The sequence below is a fragment of the Anas platyrhynchos genome, chromosome 20 (genome assembly GCF_047663525.1).
Source record: "Anas platyrhynchos isolate ZD024472 breed Pekin duck chromosome 20, IASCAAS_PekinDuck_T2T, whole genome shotgun sequence".
In the NCBI taxonomy this organism is placed as follows: domain Eukaryota; kingdom Metazoa; phylum Chordata; class Aves; order Anseriformes; family Anatidae; genus Anas; species Anas platyrhynchos.
Window position 1 is genome coordinate 13,708,491 of NC_092606.1, and position 15,166 is coordinate 13,723,656.

Below are 15,166 nucleotides of genomic sequence, written 5' to 3' on the forward strand. Positions count from 1 at the left end.
TGGGGGGAAGAACAAACTGTGGGAGGAGGGAATGCTACTACTGTCTGTGACAGTGGTGATTTCTGGACAGTGTTAGCAACAGAGCTTCTGCAGAGAAGAGAAAATGCCAGGCAGTCTCTGTTGGTATTCCATGTACTGAGTACTGAGTGCAGTTTTGGGCTCCACAGTATAAGAAAAAGACATAAACCTGTTAGAGAGTGTCGAAAGAAGGGCAACAAACAAGAGGGTCTCTTTTAACAGGGGGATTGAGGTTTGTGGCAAGGTTTTGGTAGCAATATAGGGGCTGCACTGTGCTGGACACAGCAACAGACGCACCATAAGCCAAAGTCAGACAATAAGCCAAGGTGTGTTCACGTGTGGTTTACTGTGGTTTAACGTGGTTTACGTATAGAAGAAAGTTTTCGCCTAGTGGTGAGTATACTGCAGATTTGCTGCATTGTTCTAAATTAAATAGCAAGATAAGTGATGGCATCGTAGGCTGGGAAAATATTTCTAGAGTATCAGCGCATTTTGAGCATCATTTTAACTGTTTATGCAAACATGAAGATTATTAAAATCAGTGTTTATTTATGTCTGTATGTAAACAGGTGATCATGTTGTATAGCATGCAGTAAATGGTTTGTGAATGCTGCTTGAAGAATGAAAAGAGTAAGCCAGCTCCACAAGGAATAAATGAATTTTGTTTATTTGTGCAATGCAGAGATTAGAATTAGACCAACAGCATGGAACCAAAGTCTTGCTGTGTGCCTTTTATCTGTAGGACAGTTCATGGAGGCTTCAGCAGCCCTATCTGTTTTCTAGCACTCTGAAATGTCCTCTGTGGTGCTGCACCCAGTTGAAAGCCTGCACTGATTGTGCTGAACTTTCCTAACAGGAGGCACGGGTCCTTCGTCGGACGCTGGCTGGGGATGTATGCTGCGATGCGGGCAGATGATGCTGGCCCAAGCACTGATCTGCAGACACTTAGGGAGAGGTGAGTGCTGGTCCTGAGGGAACTTCGGTATTGTCTGCAGACGCTTCTTCGTAAGTACTCCATTAAAAGCAGAAACCCTGAATTTATTAGTGAGACTTTCTTTGATGCCCTGGTAACAGTTCCTAATGAATCAATTCATATTCAGCTGGGTGAAATCATCCCAGCCTGAAGCAGAGAAATAGGCATAGAAGGAGAACAAATGGGGAATCCTGTCGCCATTATTTTATAAACCTTTTAGTGTAACACCCAAGTTGAGGCCAAGGGAAAACCTGCCACCGTGGGACAGTGCTCTTACCCTTCTCTTCACTACTCACTTGTCAGCAGCACGAGGTCCAAACCCCCCTGGTGCAAGCTCTTAAGCATGCATGTCACATCCCAGGATGCTGCCAGTGGAGTGTTTGGACTTTCTGTATGGATCTTATGTTGTTATTTAATGGGTGCTTAGAAATCCAACAAGGTCTAAACACAGCCTGTACTTTTAAATAATCTTGGAAGCTCAGAGATACTGGAATGGCTATCAACACGCAGCATGATCTGTCAGAATATGTTTGCAGTTGATGTTTTTGTTTTGTTTTATTTTCCCTGTTTTTACAATCTAGCCTATGATGATAAAGGGCAGCTTGATGATAAATAACAAGCTTGGAATTCTAGGAGCTCTACACAAAATGTAAATATTCGAGATGAATTGAAATGTCTTTTAACATCTCATTATAAAGCTTTCTGCTGTCTAGACATTTGATCAGTGTAATGAAAACGTCACCATTTTTTATTCTATATCAATTTTTCCTTTCAGATTGGCAATGGGAAAAACACAAAAAACAACCAGAAGAATATCACAGAATCCTACGATGCTTTCTCGACAGGAAGGCTTGCTGTTATTCAATCCACCAGATGGGTAAGAACAAACATAAACTTTCAGGTTTTTTCCACTGAAATTTCTACTGTGTTGAATCACTAATTTGCAGTATGTTAATTCATAATTTTAAAAAGTGGATGTGAAGACAAGGTGTATGCTTATACAAAAATAAAAAGGTATGCAGATGGGCGCAAAGACTAGTAGTACAGAAACATTCCCTGAGACCTAAATAAAGCCATGTACTAGAATGTAGCTCTTGATAAACTCTGTAAGCCTTGGGTACCAGAGTCAGTAATGTTAGAATAGACAGTCTTGTAGCTTATTGCTGTAATTTGTAATAAAGGGCACTAACATTTGTTAACTTGTAATTCTCATTGTAGTTTAGAAGCCTTTTGTTTATTAAAGAAACTGGCACTCCCTAAGTTTTGAAAAGAGCATAGATTGAGAAAATAATTGTTATTGCTAAATACAGATTGCAGTTACTCTAGAATGTTTGACAGTCACAGTATTTACTGTATATTGTTCCCACATTCTTTATGGTCTCATTTTTCTTTGATTTTGTGTACGTGTGTCTTTTTTTCACTATGAAAACAGCACAGGTGGGTGTTGGAGAGGGGAAGTCAATTGGAGAATGGTTTGGACCAAATACAGTTGCTCAAGTACTAAAGTAAGTGAGATCATACCAGTCTCATTCAGAACGTACTCCCCTGGGGCAGCCAAGAGAAGGCCCAGGCAGAGTTTTGAAGGCTGCATCTCCCCCTGTCCCACAGTCAGGAATGTACTTGCCATCTATTTACAAGTGCAGCATGGAATGTCATGCCACAGCTCGGTGTGCAGGTACTGAGTTGGGAATGGGTGACCTCTAAATTTTAATAAAGGAAGAGCCTGAGGAGAAGAAACTGCAGGAAAGTCTCCTGCTATGCCGTCTGCATGCCCTCACCAGTCACACCACAGATGTATATTCCTTTCTGCACAGTGGCACAGCTCTGGCAGGTCGAGAGTGCCACCGTGTAGGTCGGAGTGGTGGTGTGAAACATCAGAGAGAAGCCATCTCGGCTGAGGAGGGAACTGAGCTGCAATTCCTCCCTTTCTGAGCAGCAGTTCTGCCAGCAAGGCTACTGGATAAAGATGGGCAGCTCCTCATAGTCTGGGAGCCACACTGAAAGGAACTGAGGCTGCTCAGTTCTCCAGGGGTACGTGGAGGTGTCTTACCTCAGGCAGGGGCTAGGCTACAGGTCCTGCGAGCTCAGCAGCAAGTCTTTGACACCCTGGAACAGGCACATGATCTGAAGAGGGAGGGGAGCTGAAGCATGCCCTGGACTCCAGATCTTTCATGGCCAAGTTTTTCATGGTGAAACGCTCACCCCCATTTCTTTCTGGCTTATTTGAAACAGCTAATTCTGCCAGTGCAGCTTAAGAGTGTAGCTCCCTTCCCCAAAGGTTTGGATTTTGCAGAAGTGGACATAAAACTGTGTGCTGCTGTCTCCCACTGAAGTTTTGGTGCCCCAAACCCTTAGCTGATTTAGCTTTTAACGCCCCATTTCTGCTGTGCACGCAGGCTCAGGCAGAAGTAATTCCACTGAATTCAGTGGAATTTCTTAAGCAAAAAGTAATCTGCAAAACTGGCATAGGAATTTTTTTCTTTTCCAGATGAGAAAAGACACAATTGGGCAAGAACCCAGTGCAGAGACTGTCGAGTGCAATAAAAAGTAATAAACTTGATGTAGTTGAACTGTTACTGTCACTGCACTTAGCAGTAAGACAAAACAGTTTGCACATGGTGCAGCGCATATGTTTTTCCTGGTACCACTCAGTACCTATTTTTCTAAAGATATTAAACATTTAATGTTTAAAGTTTTCTTTTTCTTACATGGAGACTTTAAAAAATGCAGAAAGGATGTTTTTTCTTAAGAAAAAAAGAATAAATAAATGGTTCTGAGTGTAAAGCTACCCTTTTGATCCAACTAGTTTATATTAATTAGTACCTTAATGTTTTCTAGGAAGCTTGCTTTATTTGATGAATGGAATTCATTAGCAGTTTATGTATCTATGGGCAATACGGTGGTCATTGAAGACATCAGGAAGTGACACCTCATCAGTTTTCTGGTAACAGTTTCTGATTTGACTCCATTTGCCAGCATGTATCTAAACATGAACAAATACTTGGGGGGGCATGGGTTTGTCTTGCAAGGGTAAGAAGAGGGAAGAAGGACATACAAACTCAGTTGTGTTTTTTTGATCCCTGATGCCAACTTCGTGCTCACATCACTGGATGTGAAGAGCTCCTTGAAGAATTTCTACTGTCATCATTGCTGCCATTTCATTTCTCTGGCGTTTTATAGGCAAAGCTTGACACTATTAATAACATTAATAGGACATGTCACTGCAGTCTTAAATTGTCATCCCCCAATCATTGATCTAACGTCTCACTTGGACGTGCCAGCACATACTGTCTGCTAGAATTACTTCTACTAAATAGCTGTAATTGCCATGCCCGGCTCGTTTTGTCTTGGGTGCCCTATAAAGATCCCTGGCAAACTAGCTTAATTCACTACTGAGAGGAAGATCTGCTTTGTGTTCCTCTGTGCGTTGACTGATTTCTAGTTTTATTCCCGCAGAAAAAATGTGCTGGTCCCCTCCTCAGAGCAGCAGCGCGTCCCACAGCAGTGCACATTTGCACAGAAGTGCTCTTGGCCGAAGCAAGAAGGCAGGAGGACTCTGCACAGGCTGGAAAGCCCTCTTGCTTATTATACCTCTACGACTAGGGATAAATCACATAAATCCCGTATATATTGATGCATTTAAAGTAAGGTTTTCTTTCAATTCATTGCTCGTTACTGTCAAATAAGTTTGGGTATCTGTGATGTCAGTAAAGAAATGAATGACAATTTCCTTTATTCCTTTTGAACTCCTAGGAATGCTTTAAGATGCCACAGTCTTTGGGAGCATTAGGAGGGAAACCAAATAATGCCTTTTATTTCATAGGATTTTTAGGTAAGGAAAAAAGAAACTTATTCCAAATGTGCAGATGATCAAAAGAGAACATTTTTTGAAGGGGAAATAGTAAGGGGTCTAAGCGTGAACCTCTAGAAGTAAAGAAAGATGAGAATAGAATAAAATAAATGAAGAAGCATATCTAAAAGAGTTTAGAAACAGTATGAGATGATCCTTAACAGGAGCAGAAAGTTAACAGCAAAGCTAGGTGTAAAAATAAGTGATGACATCAACAAGAGCAACATACTGAGAATAGCTGATAGCATTTGACAAGTGTATTGGTCAAATGTCACTTTTATTTTCTTGTATTTCAAAACTGTTTCTGATAGCAGTATCTTTTTCACCTTTTGCATACCTTCTGTTATTAAGTATTGCTCTAATTAATTTCAAATGCATTCCTTCAGATTTCACCCCACTTTGGGCCAAAATTTTGCAACCCTATTTTGTCCTTTTGTAAAACCTAACCTGTTTTAGTTAGGCTTTTTTGTTCCAATTTCTGAATGAATGCCTAATGGGATTACAGATTGCATCTGTGAACATCCTGTACCTTTTAATCTGTCAAATGTTAGTGTTTACAACACTTGAGATTTAAAAAAAAAAAAAAAAAAAAAGTACTGGATCTCACATGGAAAAATAAAAGTATGTGACAAAGATAGAACATAACCAACCAAAAAATTACAGTAATAGGTGACAATAGGAAGTTATACTAAATACCCTGTGGGAAACGCTGTGTCTAAACCTTCCGATTCTCTTAAAGAATCCCTAGCTGGAAAGTCTAGATTATACTGACTGCGATGGCAATCTAATTTCTATTTTACAGTTCTGGACCAAGTGCTTATTAATGTCACTTGCTTATTTTTAACATACGGCTTTTACCCATCCAGGCAATGAGCTGATCTATCTGGACCCTCACACCACTCAAAGCTTTGTAGATTCAGAAGAAAATGGCACGGTTGACGATGAGAGTTTCCACTGCCAGGAAGCCCCACATAGAATGAAGATCATGAATTTGGACCCTTCAGTAGCTTTAGTAAGTGTCAGGAAATCTTGAATGCATGTACTTTATCTCAAAGTAATGTCTCTCTACATTGGTAAGGGCAGCAATGCATCTCCTTGAACAGAACCAAGATCACAAAGCTGTCTTCTGTGATCAACACATAGTAGTTTGTACATAACTACATGGAGAATCTTAGGGCAAGTGGGGAGCTGTCTGTACTGTAGGGAGCTCGCTTTGTTTTCTTTACTGAGCAGCTTTTACTTCTTTCAAGAGGCATTATAATGGTCAGAGCAAGGAACTGAAACAGGTTTACGTGTTTTATTCTATCACTACTTTATGTTTGGTCACCTCTAGACAAGTTACTTAAACTTACTTTCTATCATAAGTTGAAAATGTTTAAGTGGAATTATTGTATTTCACCCCAAATTACAAATACAAATGTATTATTTGTAATTCACCCAAAATGTCATGGGGGTACTGTGGTATTTGAAAAAATTGGATCTGATCCCATGCCAGTATCCTGTGATTGGGTGATTGGCAGTTGTCACCAGTGGGATGTGTTTCTAAAGCTTTAAACAATCTGTAAAGATACCGGTATCTGTCATTCATTCACATACCTGTTTTTTAATACTGCTGCTTTTTAGAAAGTTTTTTTGTTTTGTTTTGTTTTAATACTTAACTACGTAACTGTGCAAAATGTGGCATGATGCAACGAGACAGACAAAATCATAATGAAGAGCAAATATTTTCAGTATAGATACCAGAATGGAAATGTTCCTTAGGTGGTCCATCATCTACAAGTTTTCAGCTTCTGCTGATACCTGGACTGTAGGAACTGGGTGGCGCTCCATGGAGGAGCACACAGGAGCTGCTGCTATTTTTTGCTTGACTATTTCGTTAGGGGTTTGCAGGGCCTTGTTCTCCCCGTGGGTTCTCTCCCTAGAGCTGCCACATATTTGGAGTCTTATATCTACTGATCGTACAGGGCATTACTGTATCAGAGGTCAAACCGCCTTACCTGCTGGTACCACATACCTACCATCTGCAAAGGTAAAACTCTGTGTGTTTGTTTTTTCCCCTAAGGGCTTCTTTTGCAAAGAAGAATGTGATTTTGATAACCGGTGTAGTCTTGTACAAAAGGTAAGAGTGGGAACTTAGCATCTCGATTTGTTCTTTATAAAGTCTGGTTTTTATTGTCTGTTTTTTGTAAAATTTTCCTTTGCATTTTCCTTTGTATACAAATTGTATGAGCCATAGAGAAGAATGCTTTAAAGCATCAGGGTAAGGCAATACTACTGAATTGCTAATTGGAAATTGTTCAGCACTTTACCAGCCACAAACCCTGCCAGTTGGAAAATGGGTGTAAACATCCACACTTGAAGGTGTTACTGGGTGACACTTGCTTTTAACTTCTAATTCTCACTAAATGACTAAGGTTTAACTGCCATATTGTAGTGATGTATCAATGATTTGCTTCCTGATCCTTTTTTATTGTTTGACATAATAGATTGCGTGTTCTAATTATGACTGTTAGTCCCTGCTATCTTAAAGATCTGATTCTTTAAGTGCTGCAGGCCTCTAGCTCCTGCTGATCTAGGGAGAACAGAAGGTGCTGGCTGCCACAGGAAACAGACTTGAGGATGTTTCTGCATGCAGCTGTTAAGCTAAGCACCAGACGTCTGAATGTAAAGTACCATCAACCTCTAAGGGCATTTATTTAAAAAAAAAAAATCATCTAAGGAAAACAGTTTGTAAATAACTGAAATACAGGACAGAAGGTAACTTCTCTTTGAAGAGGAATAGCGTTTGGCTTCAGGAACACCTTTTTTCCTGACCAAAACCTGTCCTTCAAAATCTGATGCGTTTTTTTTTTTTTTTTCCCCTTTGGAGGAGCTGGTAGATCTGTCTTTTGTGCTATTGATCAACAGAAAACTTGAGGAGAGTTCTATGCAAGCAACTTTCTTTTAAAAAGCAGAAAATATTGTACATTCCTAGTGTGCTTGCTACCTGTAAACAAAATTACAGGTTTGCAGATATCAAAGCTGATATCAAAAGATGATAAGACTGATAATTTGTAGTACAGTTCAAGAGATCTGTCTTCCAGATGTGTTTTAACTAGGGATGTATTACAGAGACCATGGTGCTTGGATTTCACAGTAGGTCTGTATAAAGACCTTTTTTTCCTGATGGACATGCGTAATTAAAAAACACTTTCAATTAAGCAGACACGTTTTGTGTTTGAAGCGTCCCCCGAGCCAGCTTTTAAAATGAAAGCATTCTGTCCTCAGGAGATTCTAAAGCAGCAGAGTCTACGGATGTTTGAGCTGGTCCAGAAGCACCCGCCACACTGGCCTCCTTTCATACCTCCAACAAAACCAGAAGTGACAACCACAGGAGCAGGTAAGGCACCGATTAAAAGCCTAATTGTGCAATGTTATGTTCCTCGTTAGCAAATAAAAGAATAATCACAGGTAGAATAACTATCCTTTGTGAGTGTCAAGCAATATATAGCAGGCATGTATCCAAACAAGCCATACAATTGCTAGCACAGATTTTTTTTTTCACTCTTACAAAGTACTTTTCTGGAATGCGTCTTTCAAAGTTTTTTTTTTTAAGTGAACAAAATCAGGCATGTCTTTAGAAGCATTTTTTTCTTTATCTTTTTTTACAGAACTCATTGAATCTACTGACAAGCTATTTGAATTGGAAGAAGAATTTGAAATCCTGAGTGTGTGAAGGAAACTGTGGTGACTCTTCTGAGTGTTGAATATATTGGTAATATTATTGCATTGACTTAAACAGCCATGTTAGCCCCGAAGTGCCTGAAATTATGGATAACAGAGCACAGAAATCTAGTAGCATCCAAAACTCCAAGGGCAGTTTAACACACAAGCTTCCCCGGATGGAAAGGCAGTAAGAGATCTTGTGATAAGATGCTTAAAGGGAATCTCTTTTTAACGTACCTTAGCTGGAGACAAACGGGCCTTTGAGATTAAGGCAAAAATACATGTATCACTGGGCACCATGTTTGGAGAAAGGGATAACCCAAATGGATATTTCTTGCTCTCATATAATAATGCAATAGTTTAGTTCTTCAAGCAAAACAGTCTTCAGTTCAGGAGGATGTTTACTTCTGTTCCCTCCTGTGGGCTGCGTCATAGGAAAAATACATTGTCTTGTTTAAAAGATTGACTGGATCAGGAGAAAATTGTTTCCTTGTTAAATATTTTAACATGTATTTGAGCAACCAGACTTTATTACAAAAATGTTTCTGTAAAAGGAACTATGTCTAATGGACACATTTTGCAATAGCCTTCCTGTTTCTGGGAGACCTCAAGAGGAACAGGAGCCTCAAATAGTTGATACAGATCACAACCACTGTTATAGTTATGGTATATTTCACCTTGACCTTAAAATTCAAATGATTAAAACTTAGGTTATTTCTTTCCGAGTTAAAACGAGTCAAAGGTGGTTTAACTGTACCTTATTTATTTTAGAATAGATTTACACAAGTTTCTCTGTTACAGCACTTTATCTGTGCATCTAATAAATTTCTTAAGCTTTTCTTAGGTTGTATGCTGCTATGTTTGGTTAATTTGTGTGAACTAAATATAAACCAGGTGATCTTAAAACTTAATATAGAAGCGTACACAGATTACTGAATTGTTGCTTTTTGACTTCTTGCCTTTTGAAATCTGTTTTGGTAGAAGTGCCTTAACCCTACAGGTTTATCAGAACAGCCTGGGCAGTTTTATTTCTAAGGCAGAGAATCTCTCTCTAGCAGCCATAAGAAAAACAGTTCAGAATAAAGAAAGGCAAAGATTTTTAATCCATGCTGAAGTTCCTTTTCACTATCAGACAGTCCCCCTTGTGGTCATGTTGTCATGCTAGTGTCATGAACATGAACTGCAGACTTTCATCTTCACCAATAAATGACAACATAGAGAAATACTGAATATTGTCTCCTCTCACTTGCACCTCTCGATCAGGGCCACTGTTTTTTCAAACAAAAGAGTTAACGAGATCCTATTGCATCTTGTTTAATGTTTATTAACTACAGTTTGGAAACCACAAACGTAGAAAAAAATATCATTTCCTTATTTTATTAAAACATATATAAAACATATAAAAAACATATATAATATATATATATAACACATATTGTGTTGTAAAGCACACAATTCCCTACCAATGACAACAAAAACATCATCTAATTGAGCATGCAGTTTTCATTAACCTGTTTGTTTTTTTTTGTTTGTTTGTTTTTTTACAAATACCCAACAACACATACACGTGTTGTGTTGTGTTTTTTTCCATCATTTCTCACTGAAGCAATACCCATCCCGTATCAGATCTGTGTCATTACTCTAATTTTTGTTCCTAATGTACTTGAAAAACTTCTTAACTCTATTGATTGCAACAGTGGACTTTTTTCCCTCCGATCTTAACTCCATTTATCAATTACTTATTCTCTTAAAATCCTGCTTTTAAGAGATGGTTAGGTATTCACCATCTCTCACTCTTATTTATAGATTTTCTTTTCTTTTTCAGTAGTTCAGCAAAAGTCAACTCGGAGGTGTCATGTATTTGGCAATTTTATTTATGGTAGCACTCCCCTCCCCTCCCCTCCCCTCCCCTCCCCTCCCCTCCCCTCCCCTCCCCTCCCCTCCCCTCCCCTCCCTTCCCCTCCCCTCCGCTCCCCTCCCCTCCCCTCCCCTCCCCTCTCCTCCCCTCCCCTCCCCTACCCTCTTTTGATCCTCTCCCCAATTTTGCCTCCCCTCCACTCCCCCCCATCCCCTCCCCTCCCCTCCCGTCTCCTCCCCTCCCCTACACCCCCTCCCCTATTCTCCCTGTCCCTATACTCTGCTACACTCCCCTCCCCTATACTACCCTACACACTCCTACACTCCCCTCCCCTATCCTACCCTAAACTCCCGTTCGCTACACTACCCTACATTACCCTATGCCCCCCTCCCCTACACTCTCCTACACTCCCCTCCCGTATCCTACTCTACACTCCCCTAAACTCCGATCCCCTACACTACCCTATACTCTCCTATGCTCCCCTCCCCTCTAAAACGCTACCCTACCCTACCCTACCCTACCCTACCCTACCCTACCCTACCCTACCCTACCCTACCCTACCCTACCCTACCCTACCCTACCCTACCCTACCCCACCCTATCCTATCCTATCCTATCCTATCCTACCCTACCCTACCCTATCCTATCCTATCCTATCCTATCCTATCCTATCCTATCCTATCCTATCCTATCCTATCCTATCCTATCCTATCCTATCCTATCCTACCCTCCCCCTGCCCTCCCCTCCCCTCCCCTCCCTTCCTTTTATTCCCTCCCCTTCCCTCCCCTCTTGTCTTCTTCTCTCCTCTCTTCTTTCTTTCGGGTAACTTCAAATCGCTTCAGTCGTTCTCATAGCTCCTGTCCCTGGCTGATTCACGGGAACCCATCAGCAGCAACCAGAAGCGCTCCAGCTGCTGTGTCACTGGTCGAGCAACAGTCTCCAACTGGGAATCGCTGACTTCGTTGTGTGGCTCAGACAGGTGCCTTGCAGTTCCACCGTGGCCTGGACGTTTCCTCTTGCTGTGTCCCCACCTACAGCGCACTTCTGCTTAGAAGCAGCAGCAGGCTTTGCAAGGTGTCCCACTCCTTCCATTTTCAGTGGTTTAGCTTGGCTAGCCGGGTGGTGTCTGTCAATAGAAGACAACAACGAGATTTGGGTTAGAAACAGCTAACTGAGTAGTTCCTTTGCACAAGGGCAAGGAATATCTACCCCTTCCTACTGGAGGCTGCAGTGTCAGAGATAATGACGGGTCCTTCCGAGAGCTTTGAAATATCCCTTGGGGATGCTGAGTCCAGAGGACCAGAGCAAACCTGTCTAAAGTACACCGTGGAATCACTCGGAATGACTTCCTAGCAGAAGCATGTGTCTGATACGGCTTCAGCTGCTTGCAGTGTTCTTCTTCACCTCGTACCTAAATTCAGATGAGAGATCTCAATGAAGATGGAAAGGTTGAGAAATAGAGAAATCACTGATGTGCTTTGAGAACTTCTAAGGACTGAGTACTGCATCAATCCAATGTTGTAACATTAAGGATTGGTTAGAAAAGCAAACGTTAAAAACAAGGAAAGGGGAAGAACAAGTAAGCTTTCTTAAAGTATCTATTCTATTTAAGGTATCTTTAAAGAAGTAAATAAGTACTGAAATATATATGCAGATAGAGAGAGAGAGAGAGAGAGAGAGAGAGATACAGAAACCTAAGAGTCTGCTGTGCAGGTTAGCTTCTTGCTCTCTTTTCTAAAAGTCACAGTGAATGCAGCATCTGTGTGCGTTACAAGCATTACCCTCAGTCCAGCACAGGTACACACGAGAGGTCAGCCTGCAGGTTGCGGAGGCAAAGCAACTGCTCTGGCTGGATGTGAAGAGCCAAGACAGAAGTTGCTGTCAGGGAAAAGATACACAGAGGGGATGAAAAAGACGGAGTGTGCTTCCGACCTTCACAACTTCTAAGCAAGCGGAGATGAGGTTGTGGAAGAAGCAAATAAGCTGTTGATCTAGAAGCAGCCTGAAGATTGTCCTTAAGCAGGGCCTTGCATTCTTCATTTTTACAGCATTGCTTGCCTTCAAGTGCACGACGATGATTTTATGAACTTTCTACCACTACAGAAATGCACCGGATTCTTTCACAAAACTTACGGGTGGTACTTGGCAATATTGGTCAGCATTCTCTATTTCCTTCTTCATCTCAATTCTCTTTTGGCCTGTGAAGCTTTCCAGATCAGAGGAGAAGATCCACGGTAATACGGAGCTTTGGATACTGCAAAGGAAACGAAGAATCCTACTGACAACTCTTTTCAACCTCGCTTGCAAGCATCACAGAAAAGAACACCGAAAGAACACCGCTTTATCATGGGAAGCATAAATTGGAGCATAGGTGTCCTATAGCTGAAGCGAGGTGAAGCAGGTTCCACACAAGGTGAAGGAGCACACCCATAAGCATTTCCATAAAGCCGTGTTTTCAAACAAAGGGTTAAGATTTAGATTTTCTTACAAGTGAAGAATGAAGAAATAAAAGAAAAAGAAAATTACCAGGACATCCAGTTTTCCTCTAGCTTGCTTTGCTTCTTTCCGAATCTGAGTCTGGAGTGACAGTCAGGGAGCAGCGTTGTGCAGAAATGCCAAAGCCTCCCCAGCTGGTTGTACCTTCATCAGCAAGGGCTTTGATACTGCTGCCTCCTCAGCAACATCAGCCATTTCCGAGGAAAGCTGGTGTCCATCAGGTCAAATAGGAATGGGAAATCCCTCTTGCCACAACTTCACACTCACACCAGAGTTGGCAGGACAGGCCGATGGACAGAGAAGCGTCTGCAAGAGTGTTAGAAAACAGACTTTAGATTTCCGTCAACCCAGGAAGAATTACTTGCTCATCCCTTCAAAGTGAACTCTGAGTAGAAGGAGGGGATCCCAAGCTGCATTCCTGACATCTATGCTGCAAAGTCATCCAATGGGACATGTTACTGGACCAGCCTGTTACGAACAGAAACAGGACTTTGAGGTTATGCTGTTGGATTAGAATTAAGCTCAAAGAGTTAGTCCTTTGACGTGTTTTTGTTTGCAAGTGTTTTCACTGCTTCCCAGACAATGTCTCCAGCAAGCTAGCTGCTTGCTTCATTTGTTCTGTTCTGTTCTGTTCTGTTCTTTTTGATTCTGTTTTGTTTTGTTTTCTCAGCCAGGATTCTTAGAGAAATGAGATTAAAGTGATCATATTGTATGTCCACCCATCCCTCCCTCCCCTTCGCTTGTCCAGAGCTTTTACCTCGTCCAGCAGCTTGAATGAACTCGGTCCTAGGCGCAGTTGTGTCCAAGCCATTCTGTTCCTAGACGTGTTGTGAGAACAGACAGCTAAGTAGTGGGGAGAGGACGTGCTGCTGTCTGCAGTGTGACCTCAGCGCTTACCAAACAGTAGGGAATACACAGAGAAGGGCCTTAGGAGAACTTCAAGCCCCAGATACGTTTTATGTGGAAACCATATTTCCCAAGATAACACTGGACGCAACTGCATAATCAAAAGGGATTCATTTCTTGGTTCATTCAACTCCTAGGTTTTAGTTTTAAAACATGTCTGTCTTGGCTTAAAGCACTCTTCCAATCTCTATTTCCAGTTCCTAGGATTTCCTGAAATAGGGAATCCCACTTTTTCCTTTTACAATCTCCCAGTCTCTTCTTTTTTACCTCTCCCCAAGAAACTTAGCACTGCTCTCTTCATACTTGACAACTAGATATGGAGCTGTATCAGCCAGAAGGAAGTTTCCTTCACACTTTCTGCTTCTTACGGTATCTGGGCTCTTACCTTTACACTTACTCACCCTTCCTACATTAGCACAAAGAAAGCTGTTTGGGAGATCTGATGTCTTGTTTTCCAGAAACTGCCCTGAATCACCTTTACAAGAGCTGTCCCACGCTGCGAGCACAAGTCTTGCAGTCTGGCCAGATATTTGCCTTCTAAGTCAATAACCAAATCTGTTACAAAGGTAAGAACATGTAATTAATGGAAAGGAAATCCTTTTATCCTTTTATTTTGATCAAAATTCACTTTTTTTTTTTTTTTTTTCTAGTCCAAGAATGAATCGTGGAGAACCACCAAAACTCAGGTGAGAAATGAAATGACAAATGTTAAGGTCAGGCAGCTTGCCCACTGCCATTGCTACCCTGAAAGCAGATGGAGTGCATCTTCATACGCCACAGCCTGAGACACTAGTCGACAGGCCAGCCCGTGTGAGGAAGTCCATTGCTGCCTGAATTTTAACATGACAGGGGGACTCTTAAGCCTCTTGTTTATGCTTTAGTACTTGCGGTCTATGGGAGGACCACAGCACACTCTTCTCTGTCTCCCCTTATTTGTTGATCGTCTGTAGGAAGAAGAGAACGTGCAGAGGCCCTCACCCGTACATTGGGTCTGTTCTCACTCTGTGCAGCTCCATCATTGAGCAAAGTACCAACCTTGAGGCTTCTGTAAGGACTTGACACAAACTACAGAATACTACAATGAAGCATTCACAACAAAACCACATTTTTTTCCGCAGCCAAGCATCAAAACACTTACAGAAGGGCATGGTCCCTCTCTGTGCACCTCAAGGGGAGATCCACAAATCCTCACGTGGTTTCATCGCATCCAGCACCCTTCTCTGTGCCTCCCAGCTAAACGTGCACAGAGGCAGCTGTTGCCAAAGTGCTGTGGTGACACAATTCAGTTCTGTTTCTGAAGTCATCACCGCAGGCGCCTCCCAGTGACGGCACAACACTCTCTGTTGCTAATGCGTCTGTC

The 15,166-nt window shown here is 41.6% G+C and overlaps 1 long non-coding RNA gene across 1 annotated transcript; it reads left to right on the forward strand.

The window, feature by feature from the left end:
• The first annotated feature begins 1,770 nt into the window (after positions 1-1,770).
• Positions 1,771-3,925, forward strand: LOC139999147 (uncharacterized). The gene is made up of 3 exons (XR_011804254.1): positions 1,771-1,868; positions 2,424-2,496; positions 3,830-3,925. It is a non-coding gene; the product is annotated as an uncharacterized lncRNA (long non-coding RNA).
• Positions 3,926-15,166: the final 11,241 nt, after the last annotated feature.